Source organism: Neomonachus schauinslandi, chromosome 11 (genome assembly GCF_002201575.2).
Source record: "Neomonachus schauinslandi chromosome 11, ASM220157v2, whole genome shotgun sequence".
Classification (NCBI taxonomy): Eukaryota; Metazoa; Chordata; class Mammalia; order Carnivora; family Phocidae; genus Neomonachus; species Neomonachus schauinslandi.
Genome location: NC_058413.1, coordinates 38,834,570 through 38,851,308, shown reverse-complemented (window position 1 = coordinate 38,851,308; position 16,739 = coordinate 38,834,570).

Genomic DNA, 16,739 nt, shown 5'->3' with positions numbered 1-16,739 from the left:
AAGGCACTTCCTCAAGGGGACTCAGTCTTTCTTTCTTTAAAAAATAAAAATTTTTTAAAAGGTTTATATTTTGAAAAACTTCAAGCTTACCAAAAGTTGCAAGAATAGCACAAAAAAATATTGTATGCTCTCTCCCAGAAGCCCCATTCAAGTTTCATCAAGAATGTCCTTTATGAGGGGTGCCTGGGTGGCTCAGTTGGTTAAGCATCTGACTCCTGATTTCAGCTCAGGTCATGATCTCAGGGTTGTGAGATCGAGCTCCACGTTGGGCTTGCTCTACACTGAGCATGAAGCCTGCTTAAGATTTTCTCTCCTTCCCCCTGCCCCATCCCCCCCCCCTCCCTTAAAAAAAAAAAAAAAAAAAAAAGAATGTCCTTTTTGGCATCTGGTCCAGGTTCACATGCCGTGTCTCAGTGGTCTCCTTCAATCTGCAACTTTCAGGGGCGCCTGGGTGGCTCAGTCGTTAAGCGTCTGCCTTCGGCTCAGGTCATGATCCCAGGGTCCTGGGATCGAGCCCCGCATCGGGCTCCCTGCTCCGCGGGAAGCCTGCTTCTCCCTCTCCCACTCCCCCTGCTTGTCTTCCCTCTCTCGCTATGTATCTATCTGTCAAATAAATAAATAAAATCTTTAAAAAAAAAATCTGCAACTTTCATGACTTGTACATGGTTATGAAGATCACCTGGCCAGTCATGTTGTGGAATGTTCTTCAACATGGTTGTGTCCAGGATTTTCTCATGATTAGCCCCGGGTTATACAGTTTGGTCAGAATACCACAGAAATGATGCTAATGCTGCATCCTTCTCATTGCAATCCTACATAATGTGGATTTGCCCTATGACTGGTGGTATTAATTTGATCACTTGATCAAGATGGTGTCTGCCGTGGTTCTCCACTATAGTTACTTTTCTCCCCCTTGTAAAATAGTATGAATTTTGTAGGGGAAATACTTTGAAGCTATATTAAATTCCTCGTCTCATTTTAATCCTCTAGTTTTAGCATCCATTGAAATTTCTTGCCTGAATTAATTATTACTTCAATGGTTGCCAAATGTTGATTTCCTAATTCCATCAATCTTCAGTTGGCATTCTACTATAAGGAAACACTTTTTCTGTTCCCCATTTATTTTTCCATTTATACATTTTTGTCATCATGGACTCACTGATTCCCATTGTTTCCTGAGTTATAATCTGGTACTATCAGCATTTATTTTGGTGCTCATATTTTCCCAGATTTTTCCAGTAAGAGTCCCTTTAAGCTGGTTTCTGTGTTTGTTTGTTTTTAAGATTTATTTATTTATTTCAGAGTGAGAGAGAGAGTGTGCGCACACATGCGTGACCATGGGGAAGGGCAGAGGGAGAGAGAGAATCTCAAGCAGACTCCCCACTGAGTGTGGAGCCCGACACAGGGCTCAATATCACGACCCAGAGATCATGACCTGAGCCAAAATCAAGAGTTGGATGCTTACTGACTGAGCCACTCAGGCACCCATCTGTGTTTGTTTTCTATGTCTCCAGCATTCTTTGAGTGCTTCCTTACTTTCTCGAATAATACAATTTTTCCAAGTTCATCTTTGGCTTTTTTCCTGCATCTGTCCTGGGATCAGCCATTTTTTTCAAGGAGACTTCCTTTCTTTAAATGGGGAATGGTATGTAGAAACTAAAATCTATTGGAGTATTGCTGTTTAGAGCCCTGACCCCAAACCACCAGTTGTCAGAGCTAGAATATACATATGTGTGTATATATGTATATGTATCTGTGTGTGTTTATACATAGACATTAATATAGATATTTCTGTATCTACATACATATTGAAAACCATTAGCTTACACCTATACCTCTAATTCCAATTCAGCACCAATCCAACAATTGGATTGGATTGGATATAGCTTTCCCTGTATTTGCCTTTTCCAACTGTGAGAAATCTGGCTCCCATTATGCTCAATATATTTATTGCTGAATCCTCCCCTGCATATGACCAATAACCTGACCACACTAGGCCAGCATTCTGCTTGGACGCCCTCCTCATGCAGGCCCTGATCCTGCTGTGCTCGTCTCCTTACCCCCCTGCTCTGATGTCCTCCTGGCACTGGCTTGTCAGCCTCCCTTTCGATTGATGGATGTTAGGTCTGAGACCTGGCTCAGGTCTGAAAACTGGGTAAAGCATCATGACACTCTGTTGAGATGGCTGACCTCAACCTTGGGCTCATTCATTCTTGATGTCTCTTGATTATATATATTAAGTGATATCTTCGATGCCGGCAAACATTTATTGCCCCGATGAATACCGTGCTCCACTTTCCATCTCCACAGATTCCTCCAGGTCAGGCCGCCTGGCTGCTATTCTGATACTGTCACCCATTGTGGGGATTAAAGTCATCTTGTCGTTGATGATTAATGCTGCCATCTGGCCTCTACTACTCCAGAATGCTATCATCCCTTTTGAAACCAGAGAGCCCAGCTTCGTAATAGCATCTCCTGCTGCCAGTTTCAGCCTGCAGAGGACAGCCTCCACGGAGCTTCTCCACTGTGCTGACACCCTCCTCCTCATTCCTTCCTTTTCACCTTGGTAGAGGTAGTGTCCTCTGGGCTGTTCTGAGGTGCAGAGCCTGAACTGGGCATTCTTGCACAAGTGATTAGATAATGGAGTGTTCTCATGAGAAACCCGTGAGAGAGTGAGGGGAGTGGAATGGGGAAGGGGCAGAGCTAAGCATGGAAATGGTTTCAGGTAAAATCAAGCCTCATCTTGACCTTAAGTAACGTGGAGTCTGTCCTAGCTTGAGGCAAGAAGGAGGGGTTTTTGTCACTTTGATCCCCCTTGACCAGGCATCTCAGGGTGAGCTAGCTCCATTTATGAAGGACCAGCCTCTGGAGAAGGTTGCAGATATGAGCTATTAACAGTGGCACTTGTGCCAGTTGGTGGACGGACAGATGGAACCAAAGCAACAAAAAGAGTTTCAGGGATCTGGACAGGTCACCAGCAGTGTCTGCTACACCTGGACAGGCTTCAGCCATAGGTAACTCTGAATCTGCTCATTTTCCCCAGGACTGGGGACATTTCCCCCGTCCATTCAACTCTGGTTCTACTACACAACTGTTCCATGACCTCTTCTTTCCTTAAGCCTCTGAAACCTTTTCCATCATCCTCACTGTCAGCTGATGACCTCAACAAGGACAATGGAAACAATCAGAAGAGACATTCCCCAAAGTTCCACCTCCATATCTGTCACCTACCTGAATCTTTAACTATGTACCTCCTCCTCCCTTCTGTTACTGTAGGTGAACCATCCCTTCTCTACTGTCACTATTCCTACTAAGGCCAGCCACATGTGGTAGGAGTAGGAGGTTGGAAGGTGAAGCTCCACCCAGATGGCACGGCTGGCCTACCCGGGGCCACTCTGATCCAAGTATAAGGGCTGTGGCAGGGTAAGACATATTCTAACCACTCTCTGATCTCCTGCTGGTCGCCTCCTATTGGCTGAACCAAGGAAGCCCAGGTGTTGGAAGGGAGCCTCCTAGGGGCACAGAGAAAGGCGGAGAAGGGTGGAGAACTGGTTGAGGTGGGGGTACGTAGACAGTAGCCAGCACAGCCATCTATATACTGATGATTTCCAAATTTACATCTCCACTGGAACCTCTGAGTTCCAGACTCCTATAACTAGTTTCCTGTCGAATTAGCCTATCCATTGCTGCATAGCAAATTACCACTCATTTAGAGGCTTCAATCAGCACACATTTATTGTCTCAGAGTTTCTGGGGGTCAGGAGTCAGGGCATGGCTTAGCTGGGCTCTGCTTGGGTGGGGAGGGGGCTCTCACCAAGCTGCCACGGAGGCACATTTGATCTTTCATATGGGATCATATTTGGCTCCAAGGGTTTCAACTAAAGACTATGGATCTGTCTTTATAAAATGGTAGTGGTTTGCCCTGCCAGCGATCTGAAGGATGTATTGTTCCCTGGGGGGTGAAGCCGAGACCATGGAGGGGAGGAGTCTTGGGCGCCAGTTGCCATTTGTTGACAGATAGTATTCTTCAGTCTGGGATGACTCTGCACAAGTCAGTACTATTCTGAGGACTGTTGTGGCTGCGACTTTTTGGGTCGTTTCAAGTTGTCTTCCTAGGGGAGCATGACTGAAACAATCGATCCTGTCTCTGTCAGGGCGGTTGTGTGGGTCAACATTTACAGCGAGGACCCGAGGCTGGGCTGTTCCACCCTCTGCTTATGGAGTACCCCAGAGAGTGGCAAGGAGAAGAAGACACCTTCCTGGGGTGTCAGGACTGCGGTCATGTGGCTGTGGGACAAGTACAGTCATTCTTCACACACTTGCTGTGAGGCGGAACCTCTGATTCTCCAGGAGGGGGAGCAGAGAGAATAACCAGAGGGGTACAGTGGTTGTGAAAACGGTCCTGACTTTTCATTTTACTTGTTAGAGATGCAAGGGTCTCACACACTTGAATGGACCGGTCCCACAATTTGGTGTCACCCAAATGAATAGGATTTTTTTTTTTTTTGGTACCTCTGACAACTAGAGAAAACAATGTCTAATCAACTTTCTAGACTCTCTGACATTTAATATTCTGGCTCCTGCTTACCCTTCCATCCACATTGACTACTACTATCCCTCTCCTATTTTCTGGCATCATCCTTAAAAACCTTGTCCATAGGGCGCCTGGGTGGCTCAGTTGGTTAAGCGACTGCCTTCGGCTCAGGTCATGATCCTGGAGTCCCTGGATCGAGTCCCGCATCGGGCTCCCTGCTCGGCGAGGAGCCTGCTTCTCCCTCTGGCCCTCCCCCCTCTCATGTGCTCTCTCTCATTCTCTCTCTCTCAAATAAATAAATAAAATCTTTAAAAAAACAACAACAACAAACCTTGTCCATAAAAGACATAATTAATGGATCCCAGAACCCTATCACACTGAGTGTGGCTGGAATTGGAGAATTCCCCTGAAGACAGCACTCAATAGACTCTACCAATCAATTGGCATTAACCTGAGGAGGAAACGTGCGCCTTGTTTATGCTCCCTGAGTAATTTTTGTGCCTTTCCTGAAATTACCTCCTGTCTTCCAGCTTCCCCTGTCACCATCTCTTGTTATCAAAAATTGTCTTTTCTTAAAACTTACACACCTCCCAGAACTGTGTGAGTATCAAAAGATCAAAAAAATAGGGATGCCTGGGTGGCTCAGTTGGTTAAGCATCTGCCTTCGGCTCAGGCCATGATCCCAGGGTCCTGGGATCGAGCCCCGCATTGGGCTCCCTGCTCAGCGGGAAGCCTGCTTCTCCCTCTGCCGCTCCCCCTGCTTGTGTGCTCTCTCTCTCTCTCTCTCTGACAAATGGATAAATACAATCTTTAAAAAAAATAGTTGTAGAAAGGCCCTTCCCTGAAGCCGTGCCATGTTTGCGACCCCACCCTCTGTGCTCCGTTAGCTCGGAGATGGTAGTTCCTGGTAGCCGATATCCCCTGCCATCCTGAGAGCATGCCGTAGTGCAACATCTTGTCCGTTTCTACATCTCCCACGGGGTCAGAGCGGGTTGCCAGTGTTGATACCTGATATCAACTTGTGAATCAACTAATGACTGGACAGGAATGGCCGTCTGTCCAGCAGAATGTGCAACGTGGCATCAATCCAGATTCCAAGCAGGCTGTGAATACCAGGGCGCAGTGCTGCAGAGGTCTGAAAAAAACCAGCCTGCATTTGACACTGATTTGTGTGGCTGGCTGGCTGGCTCACAAGTCCTTTAGTGCCCATGTTTCTACAACTACAACCTTTCCCTTTTGCTGGTGACAGATCCCACTTTCCTGAAAAGGGATGATGGTTTGTGAATAAACAGGAGCCTTCAGAATGCCCCACATTTTGTCTCTAGCAATTGGTCTAGGTGGTCATGCGACCAGTGCTGGACCAGTGAACATCATCCACCGAGGTTTTTGTTGTGGTTGTTGTTTGTTTGTTTTTTTGGGGGGGGGGTTGTTGTTCTTCTAACTGGAAGTAGCAAGGAAATTTCCTTTTCATATGGAGCCTCTAGAGAAGATCAGGGGAGGATAGTTTATCCCCAGAGATCAAGGTGATGAGGGTTATTCCCATCTGTTGCAAGAGTTTGAGGAACTTTAAAAATGTTATGGTGAATGGGATTTTTGTTTCTGATGAGACTTCTGTGTTCACATGGACTGTGTGCATACTTAGAGGGAAAATGTGAAACAGTCCCACAGCGGGGCAGAAATCTTGGTCTTAATTTTAAGACTATACCTGGCTTTCTTTGGACTCCACCTTTGTTCTTCTCTCTTTCTGTCTCTTATTGCACTTTTTTTTTTTTTTTTAAGTAGGCTGCACACCCAGTGTGGAGCCCAACACGGGGCTGGAACTCATGACCCCAAGATCAAGACCTGAGCTGCGATCAAGAGTTGGACACTTAACCAACAGAGCCACCCAGATGCCCCCCTCTTGGTGCACCTTAAATTTCTGAGTCACAGTGGATTTTTGTTCTCATCGTCACTTTTATCCCCTGAGTCCCTGCTTTCAGCTTTTTTTTCATGTGATTTTCACGCACCAACTCACATGTATTAAAATCTCATACACAATCTTGGTTAGTGTAATCAATTTAATTAAGTTTTGGTGTCCATGGGAATTTGGCCCATTGTTTATCAGAAAGCAAAAACTAGAATGTAACTTGATAATAATAATTACTAACACTTATGTATCACTAGCAGTTCTAATCACCTTATATATAAACACACTTGATTCCCGAACAACCTTCTGAGCTAATATCAACATCAACATGATTCAAAAGTCTGTGCCATTGGGGTGCTTGGGTGGCTCAGTCAGTTAAGCGGCTGCCTTTGGCTCAGGTCATGATCCCAGGATCCTGGGATCGAGTCCCGCATTGGGCTCCCTGCTCAGTGGGAAGCCTGCTTCTCCTTCTCCCACTCCCCTTGCTTGAGCACTCTCTCTGTCAAATAAATAAATAAAATCTTAAAAAAAAAGTCTGTGCCATTATTATCTTTGTTATTCAATAAAGTTGGATTTAAAGGCCATTTTTTTATCCTTTGATTTTGTCCTCTCCATATTGTTCTTTTTTTAAAAAAAGATTTATTTATTTATTTGAGAGAGAAAGAGAAAGAGTGGGAGGAGGAGCAGAGGGAGAGGGACAAGCAGACGCCTTGCTGAGGGTGGAGCCGAACATGGGGCTCCATCTCACAACCCTGAGATCAAGACCTGAGCCAAAAATAAGAGTCAGACGCTTAACCAACGAGCCACCCAGTCACTGTTTCTTTCTTGCATGGGTCCAGACTTTCTTCTTTTTATTGCTGAGTGTACTCTATTGCATGAATTTACCAAAATTCATTTATCTATCTGTTCACTTGTTGTTGAATATTTGGACTGTTTCAAGTCTTTGGATATCGTGAATAAAGCTGCTGTGAACATTCATGAACAAGTCTTTGTGTGTGTATGTATTTTTACATCTCTTGGGTAAATACCTAGGAGTGGGATTGTAGGACCATGTGGAAAACTATATGTTTAACTTTATAAAGTCATGCCAACCCCTTTCTCCAAAGTAGTTGTACCATGTTACATCCCCACCAACAACGACTAAGTGTTCCACTTCCTCCAAATTCTTTCTAACCCTTCATGTTTCCATTCAGTTTGGAATATTCTTTAACTTCCCTAGTTTTCTTTTTCTTCTTCTTTGAGGGTGGGTTATTGTTTTTTTTTTAAGATTTTATTCATTTATTTGAGAGAGAGAGAGAGAGTGAGAGAAAGCATGAGCAGGGAGGAGAGGGAGAAGCAGGCTCCCCGCTGAGCAGGGAGCCCGACCTGGGACTCGATCCCAGGACCCCAAGATCATGACCTAAGCCAAAGGCAGACGCTTAACCAACTGAGCCACCCAGACAATCCAAGCATGGGTTATTTAGAACCACATTACTTAATTCCCAAATACTGGGTATTTCCCAAATATCTTTTAGTTATTGATATTTAATTTAATTATTTTCTGTTCAAAGAAAATACATTGTATGCTTTTAATCCTTTTAAATTGATTGGGACTTTACGACAAAACCAAAAGACAACTGACAGAATGGAAGAAAATATTCGCAAATGTCTTATCAGATAAAGGGCTAGTATCCAAAATCTGTAAAAAGCTTATCAAACTCAACACCCAAAGAACAAATAATCCAATCAAGAAATGGGCAGAAGACATGAACAGACATCTCTCCAAAGAAGACATCCAAATTGCCAACAGACACATGAAAATTTGCTCAACATCACTCAGCATCAGAGAAATACAAATCAAATCTACAATGAGCTACCACCTCACACCTGTCAGAATGGCTAAAATTAACAAGTCAGGAAAAGATAGATGTTAGCAAGGATGCACAGGAAGGGGAACCCTCTAACACTGTTAGTGGGAATGCAAGCTTGTGCGGCCACTCTGGAAAACAGTGTGGATGTTCCTCAGAAATTTGAAAATAGAGCTACCCTACGACCCAGCAATTGAACTACTAGGTATTTACCACAAAGATACAAATGTAGTGATCTGAAAGGGCACCTGCACCCCAATGTTTATAGCAACAATGTCCACAATAGCCAAACTATGGAAAGAGATGTCCATCGACAGATGAATGGATAAGGAAGATGTGGTGTATATATATATACATATATATATGTGTATATATATATATACACAGTGGAATATATATATACACCCAGGGACTCAGTCATCGAAAAATATGAAATCTTGCCATCTGTAATGACATGGATGGAACTAGAGGATATTATATTAAGGGAAATAAATCAATCAGAGAAAGACAATTATCATATGATCTCACTCATATGTGGAATTTAAGAAACAAAACAGAGGATCATAGGGGAAGAGAAGGAAAAATAAAACAAGATGATATCAGAGAAACAAACCATAAGAGACTCTTAATCATAGGAAACAAACTGAGGGTTGCAGGAGGGGAGGGGGGAAACTGAATGATGGACATTAAAGGGGGCACGTGATGTAATGAGCACTGGATATTATATAAGACTGATGAATCACTGAACTCTACCTCTGAAACTAACAATATACAATATGTTAATTAATTGAATTTAAATTAAAAAAATAAAATTACCTTGGAATGTTTATATACTTGATTGATGGGCACATAATTTATGTAATCTTGAAGAATTTTAGACTGAAACTAATTTATGTTTTTGGTAACCTCATATGTGGTTTTTCAGACGTGTTATTGTAAAATAAGTGCTTATGCTAAATAAATTTAAACATTGCAAAAGGTTATAAAAAATTTTAAAAATTAAGATAAAAATAAAAATTCAACTATAAAAAAATTAAAAAAATAAATTAGGACTTTAAATACCATGATCCTGGATAGGGTCTAGCTTGTCAAACTTGAATGAAATTTTCTTGAAGTTTGATATATTTAATTTTAAGTAATTTTTAAAAAGATGACAAATAGCTCGACTTGGCTGCAAAATGAACCTCTTCTTTTTTTTTTTTTAAAGATTTTATTTATTTATTTGACAGAGAGAGAGACAGCGAGAGAGGGAACACAAGCAGGGGGAGTGGGAGAGGGAGAAGCAGGCCTCCCGCAGAGCTGGGAGCCCGATGCGGGGCTCGATCCCAGGACCCTGGGATCATGACCTGAGCCGAAGGCAGCCACTTAACCGACTGAGCCACCCAGGTGCCCCAACATGAACCTCTTCTTAAAAGGAAGACCCGGGACATAAAACTGAAAATGTTTCCTGGCACTTGACAAATGGAAAATGTATTGCTGACAAGAATCATGAGTTGGAAGAAGTATGTGCTAAATCCCTGATCTTTTATAAGAAGTCAGTAGATTGTGCCTGATGTAGAGAACTGTGATCTTAACCTGTAAATTTATCATTTAAAGTTATAAAGATAACTACTAAAAATTAAGAATAGAAGCTCTAAACTGTGATTCCCCCACCCCCCGCCCCAGGGAATGGAATGGGAGGGCTTTTATCTTTTATTTTATGCAATCCTGTGTCATTTGAAGAAAATACTTAGAATCTGTGTGTATGTTACCCCTATGATTAAAAAGGTCTAACAAAACAAAACAAAGGATAGGGTGGGCCAGGCCATGGAGGCCTTGAATGCCAAACAAAGGTGAGTGCACTTTATTCTCTAATTATAAAGCCTCCTGGTGTGGGCTCATGCTGCTTGGCGGTGGTGCCCAGACTCGTCATTAGCTGTGAAGGCTCTGGAACAGCGATTCTCTGCAAGAAGGATGCTGGATGGGTGGGGATGGGCAGAGACTGAGGTTGATTAACATCTTGTGAGTTTTTGTGTGTCCAACGAATCTGGGCCTCCAGTGGCCAGCAGGCCCCCGGAAGGAAGTCACAGGAGCTGTCTGGCATCTTGATAAGCCCTCCTTAGGCACCAGTTTTCAGTGGAGCTCCTGAAGTCACCCTCTGACAAGGCAAAGAGCAAACAGAAAAACTCTTCCTTCCTGCATGTTTCCCCCACCTCTCCGGTGAAAAGAATGGAGGAAAGGTAAGGATTTGCTTTAGGATTTATCTTATTTCCAAAGCCCAGTGCTAGTTTTTCTAATTAGTTCACATCTTTTTTTTTTTTTTAAGATTTTAAGATTTTATTCATTTATTTATTTGACAGAGAGAGAGACGGCGAGAGAGGGAACATAAGCAGGGGGAGTGGGAGAGGGAGAAGCAGGCTTCCCGCTGAGCAGGGAGCCCGATGTGGGGCTCGATCCCAGGACCCTGGGACCATGGCCTGAGCCGAAGGCAGACGCTTAATGACTGAGCCACCCAGGCACCCCATTAGTTCACATCTTTGACTCCACCTTGGGGTAGGTATGTGTGGGTCTCCCTTAGGAAGAGGCAGGAAACGTCCACCTGACAGCTTTGGGTGCTGGCAAACTCGACTGTGGGAGATTTGACTAGGGTAACCAGAACTTCTCTTCTGGTTCACCTTTCTCTATTGTTTTGTTCCCTCCAAATGTTCAAATCTGCGAAATGGGAGCAATAATGGACATAATTTCATCCAGCCGATGACCAACTATTATTTGTGCTCACGGGGACAGCAGAATATTTCTAAGCATGTGTACAACACTCTTAAACTGGATGACTAACTTCACACCGTGGAATGTAAGTGAGCAGGCCAGTCCTCTAAGGAATGACTCTGCCTCACGGAGAGATCTCATCACGTGTCCTTCGGTGTTTCTGCCAACTTTTGCCTCTCAGACTCTGATGTTCTTTCCACCCCAGGCGTCCTTCCTATGATAGTCCCCTGCCGATTGCCTCTGAGGCTGCTTTTCTGGGGGAGAAAAAGAGTCCAGGATGCTTTTCCTTTCAGCAATGGCTTTCACTCACCTATTTCTAGTTCAAGATGTTATTGACCATTCTCCTGTGGTGTTTCTGAAGTTTGCCTCCTGGTAGATTCAACATCCTCCCTCCCCCACATCCTCACATATGCTCACACACAGACACTCACATAAAAACCCACTCATGTGAGTACAGACACACTCACATAACTTTGGGTTATCTGTCTTGTTTTATTGTGGACTAGAAATGATCACTTTTTTTCTTTACGTGTAGCCCAGTGGAAGCTCAGCTGTGTATTTTTATATTCTAGCAATGAGCGGGAGAGCACAGCACCTATGGTTGGAGACTGCAGATAGGCTGTCTGGGAATAAGTTGGGCTCTGAACCTAACGCTTAGTGACCTTGTGTCTCCGTGAATGCTCTGTGCCTCCATTTCTTGTCTGAAAAGAGACGATCATGTTAGCACTCACCTCTTAGGGTTATTTGGAACATTTACTGAGAAAAATGTACCCAGTGCCTGGCACATATTGGGTGCTCCATCATAGTTAGCTGCTACTCTTAGTCCAAGTGCCCACTATGCCCTTGCCCTCTGGCTCGGACCTACCTGCACTCACGACTTTCACTCATACCAACCTGGTCATAGAGCTCAAGGCCTTCTCTAGTTCCTGTAACTCATTTCTCAGAGTGGTTGTGAGGGTTCAATGAGGGAATGCGTCTCATGATTCATCTGAGTAAGTGGCAACTGTTAGTATTATCTCCCCCTAAACAAATGTATATTCCACGCTCCCCCTGGGACCTGCTCCCCTAGAGTAGGGTTCAGCCCCGGGGGCCAAATCTAGCCTACAAACCGTATCTGTAAATTAAAATCTTATCTCAACCCAGGCATACCCGTTTGTTTACATAACGTCTATGGCTGCTTTCACACTGTAATGGCAGAGTTGAATCATTTCAGTTTAGACCCTATGGCCCACAAAGCCTAAAATATTTTTTTATCTGGCTGTTTGCGGAAAATGTTTCTTGGCTCCTATACTAGAGTAAAAGATGAAAGCAGATTAAATGTTGTTTGAGGTAGAGATGAGAGAAGAGAATTAGGTATTTCAGGTCACGCCTGAGTGGGTTGAGGTATGGATAGGTGACTGGAAGCTGGGGAGACCCAACCGTGGAGCCTTCCAGTGGCATTCTGAGTGTGACGCCTAATTGCAATCCAGCTTGACCTTGTGCGTAAAATCTAGAACCTGGAGAAGCCACCCAGAAAAGAAATTACTCTCAGCAACCAGAAGAGTGAGTGTATGTATAAGGAGGGCACTGCCTAGAATTGGGTGGGAAGCAACTGAGAGGAAATCTGATTCTTGGAGACCAGGCAAAGGGACAGAACATCTATGCTACCCAGGTGGTCTAAGATCCTGCTGTCTGCCAGCCCTGAAAGTAAAGAACCATCAAATCCCTGAGTGGAAGGAGTGTGGAGGCCATGTAATCCCAACCCCTCCTTCTATGGATGGGGATGCTGAAGCCAAAGAGGGGAAGGGTGAGCCCAAGTTTACACAAGGAATTGATGGATAAGGAGCAAATACTTGATCTTAGTGCACTTTGCACCAAGCTAACTTTAAATCCTGTTCCTACTTCTCTTTCCAGATACTATCCTGGGGCTGGGAGAAGGCCCCTCCCCAAATTTTTGAGAGAGAGGGCTTCATTTGTTCTACAATAAACAGCAAGCTACAGTTCTCAATTAAGAGCTGAGCAGGGAGCCTGATGTGGGACTTGGTCCCAGGACTCTGGGATCATGACCTGAGCCGAAGGCAGACGCTTAACCGACTGAGCCACCCAGGCGTCCCTGGTGCTACCATTTCTAGTTTGAGGGCTGTTGTTAGAAGCAACCAATGAGAGGCTGTGTAATAAAGAAATTGGCTGCCTTTTGTCCCTGGTTCTTGGGAAGTAGCATCTAAACCCTTGGAATCTCCTGAATGATAAGACTGTATTTGTTATTCATGGTGGGCCTTCCAGACCACACCTGATAGTTTATGGTAATGGGTTGACTCATGGTAGGCCCTAGACAATTAATACTAACTAGATGACTCAGAAAGGCTAACCTTGCTAGAAAGACCAACCATGTGGTTAGAGGGTTGGGGCTCTGAGTCCTGGGGAGGGTCGGGTCCATCAAGACCACATGGTCAGTGAGTCAATGAATCATGTCTGCATAATAGAATTCCAATAAAAACTCTGGATTCTGACGCTCGAACTAAGCTTCCCTAGTTGGCAATCCTCTGCATATTGCCGTGTACTGCTGTGCCAGGAGGGGGACACATTCCTGAGGGTGATGGAAGCTTCATGGCCCAGACCTTGCCCTATATGCCTCTTTTTTTTTGCCTGGTTCTGATTTGTATTCTTTTGCTATAATAAAACTGTAATCATAAGTGCAGTGCTTTTCTGAGTTTTGTGAGTCATTCTAGAGAATTATTGAACCTGAGGGGATAGTGCAAACCACTGAATTAATAGCCAGCTGCTTAGAAGTGAGGTTGGCCAGAGGTCCTCCAAACTTGCAGCTGGTGTCTGAGGTGAAAGCAGTCTTGTGAGGACTCTTGTTTGTGTCTTCTTTTTTTTTTTTTTTAAGATTTTATTTATTTATTTGACAGAGAGAGAGAGAGACAGTGAGAGAGGGAACACAAGCAGGGGGAGTGGAGAGGGATAAGCAGGCTTCCCGCGGAAGGGAAGCCTGATGTGGGGCTTGATGTGGGGCTCGATCCCAGGACCCTGGGATCATGACCTGAGCTGAAGGCAGTCGCTTACCAACTGAGCCACCCAGGCGCTCCTCGTTTGTGTCTTCTGTCAGGGGTACTTGAGAATGTTGAGTTATGAGAGAGTTCTGGGGGCAGAGTCCATTCTGACCTTGAGACAAAGTACAAGAGCGGTTCTCCTGGGAAGTTGGCCTATTTATATATATCATGAACGTGGGACTGACCAGACTTTGGTCTTCAAGCCTGCCAGAAAACCCGGGGCCCTAAGGGGTTTGCGTGAGTGAGATTAGGCTCATTAGGCGTCACACTCAGTCTCATTCCTGACATCACTTTCTCCCCAACCCTGAGCGTCTTTCTTTTATTTTATGCCCCATGTTTAATTCATGCCGTCATGGATAACCTAGATGTCATTGAGGGCCTTGCATTCTTCCATCACCTCTGTCTTCAGGATCTGTTTTATACCTGACCTCTTTTTTCTCTGATGTATCGTTCCGGAAGAAAGTTCATCTAACTTGATTTACACACATCCACACATAGAACTCCCCCTCCCCTCACCAACCTACCCACATTATTCGTAAGTGTGATGTAGACTTCACTGAACATTTGAGGGTCATGAGAAGAGGTCATATGTCAAGTAAACAAATAATCTATGTATAAATATTACACATTTCTGTTTTCCCTCACGAGAGATTTCTCACCGGCCCTTTGTCTTACCTGGTACCCAGCCAGCCATCTGCCATCTTGCTAATTCCCCTCTTCCTCTTTCTTCTCTGTTTCTTTCCTTCTTTCTCATAGGCAAAAATAAATTCTTCACATTTTCTCAGTTGCCTGATGTGTAGGAGTCAGTCAACTCCTTTCTGGATTTCTCTCAGAGGGAATTGATCCTCTGTGGGAGGAGGGCGAGTCAGAAGCCTCCTATCCAGCCATCTTGCTCTTAATTGTATTTTTATATTCTAGCAAGAGCAACCAGAAAATGAAGTAAAAAATATCATGTGCAGCAGCATTAGAAAACATAAAATACTAATTTGACAAAAGGTGTGCAAGACTTATGTAGAGGAAACTACAAAAAGTTGCTGAGAAAAATTAAGGAAGACCTGAGTAAATAGCAAGTAATACCATGTGTATGAATTTATTTATTTATTTATTTTTAAAGATTTTATTTATTTATTTGACAGAGAGAGACACAGCGAGAGAGGGAACACAAGCAGGGGGAGTGGGAGAGGGAGAAGCAGGCTCCCCGCAGAGCAGGGAGCCCGATGCGGGACTCGATCCCAGGACTCCAGGATCATGACCTGAGCCGAAGGCAGTCGCTCAACCAACTGAGCCACCCAGGCGCCCCATGTGTATGAATTTAAAGACTCTTTATTCTAAGAATGTCAATTATTTCCAAATAAATGAATAGATTCAACACAATCACAGAATGTTAGAGATGATCAAGGGGTGCAGAGACTGCTCCCAATATCCCTTGTCCTCCTTGGTCAGGTAAGAGTTCTGAGAGTTTCAGAACAGAGAAAGGACCCCATCTCCCAGCCCCCTTGATGCAGATGGCACTGTGTAAATGACTCCTGGGTCAGGGCTCTAGTAGAAGGGGCATGGCTACCCCCCTACCCCCAGTCCCCACCCTGGGGTTGAATGGGGCTGAATGCTGATGTGGCCGGTAGCCATGTAGGACCATAAGGCCTCTAGGGGAGACAGGAGCAGCAAATTGGAAGGAATGCTGGTGTCTGCGGGGCTTGGAGTATTCAGGTCAAGTCTAATAAACGGAAGGAACATCAGGCAACGTGTGCTTGCCTTGTGAGGCTTTATAACTAAAGAATAAAGTATATCATAGGGTGATTGAAAGTTCACCGTGGCCTGACCCCATTTCTTTTGTGGCGTTTGTTTTCTTTATCATAGTAGTAACGCATTCATGTGTATAACTTCTTTCCAAATGGTAGAGAAATGTGTACAAAGTGACAGTATCCCTGCATCCCATTCTCCAGAGGCCACCAGTCATTACAATTTCCATTCCTATTTTTTTTACTATTATTAGCTCAGAATAGTAAGCTTATATTTCTATTTTTAGTTTATCAGCATCAACAAGTGGATCAAGTGACTTCTCTCTTTTCAAAAAAATGTTTACAAAGATTTTTTTTTAATTTATTTGAGAGAAAGAGTGAGTGAAGGAGAGAGCATGGCGGGGGAGGGGAGGAACAGAGAGAGAGGGAGAAGCAGGCTTCCTGCTGAGCAGGGGGCCCAATGTGGGGATCGATCCCAGGACCCTGAGATCATGACCTGAGCTGAAAGCAAACGCTTAACCGACTGAGCCAGCCAGGCACCCCTCAGATGACTTCTCTTATAAAATGTAAAGAGTTCAGCACCCATAGCATATACTTCTTCCTCCACTCCATGAAATTATTTATTTATTTATTTTTATTTGGTGTAGATATTAAAAAATTTAGGTCTTATCTCCTATGACTTCTTTTCATGTGCCTCACGCTACAGTCACATTAAGCTACTCGTCTTTTTTTAAAATGTCATTTGAATTAGAAACTATTTCAGATATTCAGGAAAATTCTTCAATGGATTTATTCAGCAAATATTTAATAAGGATCTTGTCACGGACTGAACGGTGTCCCCCACATTGTGCAGTAGGCTGTCTTGCAGTAGGCTTCTTCCTTCCACAGACTGTGAGTTCCTTGAAGATGAGTGTGTTGCCTTTGGATCTCCAGTGC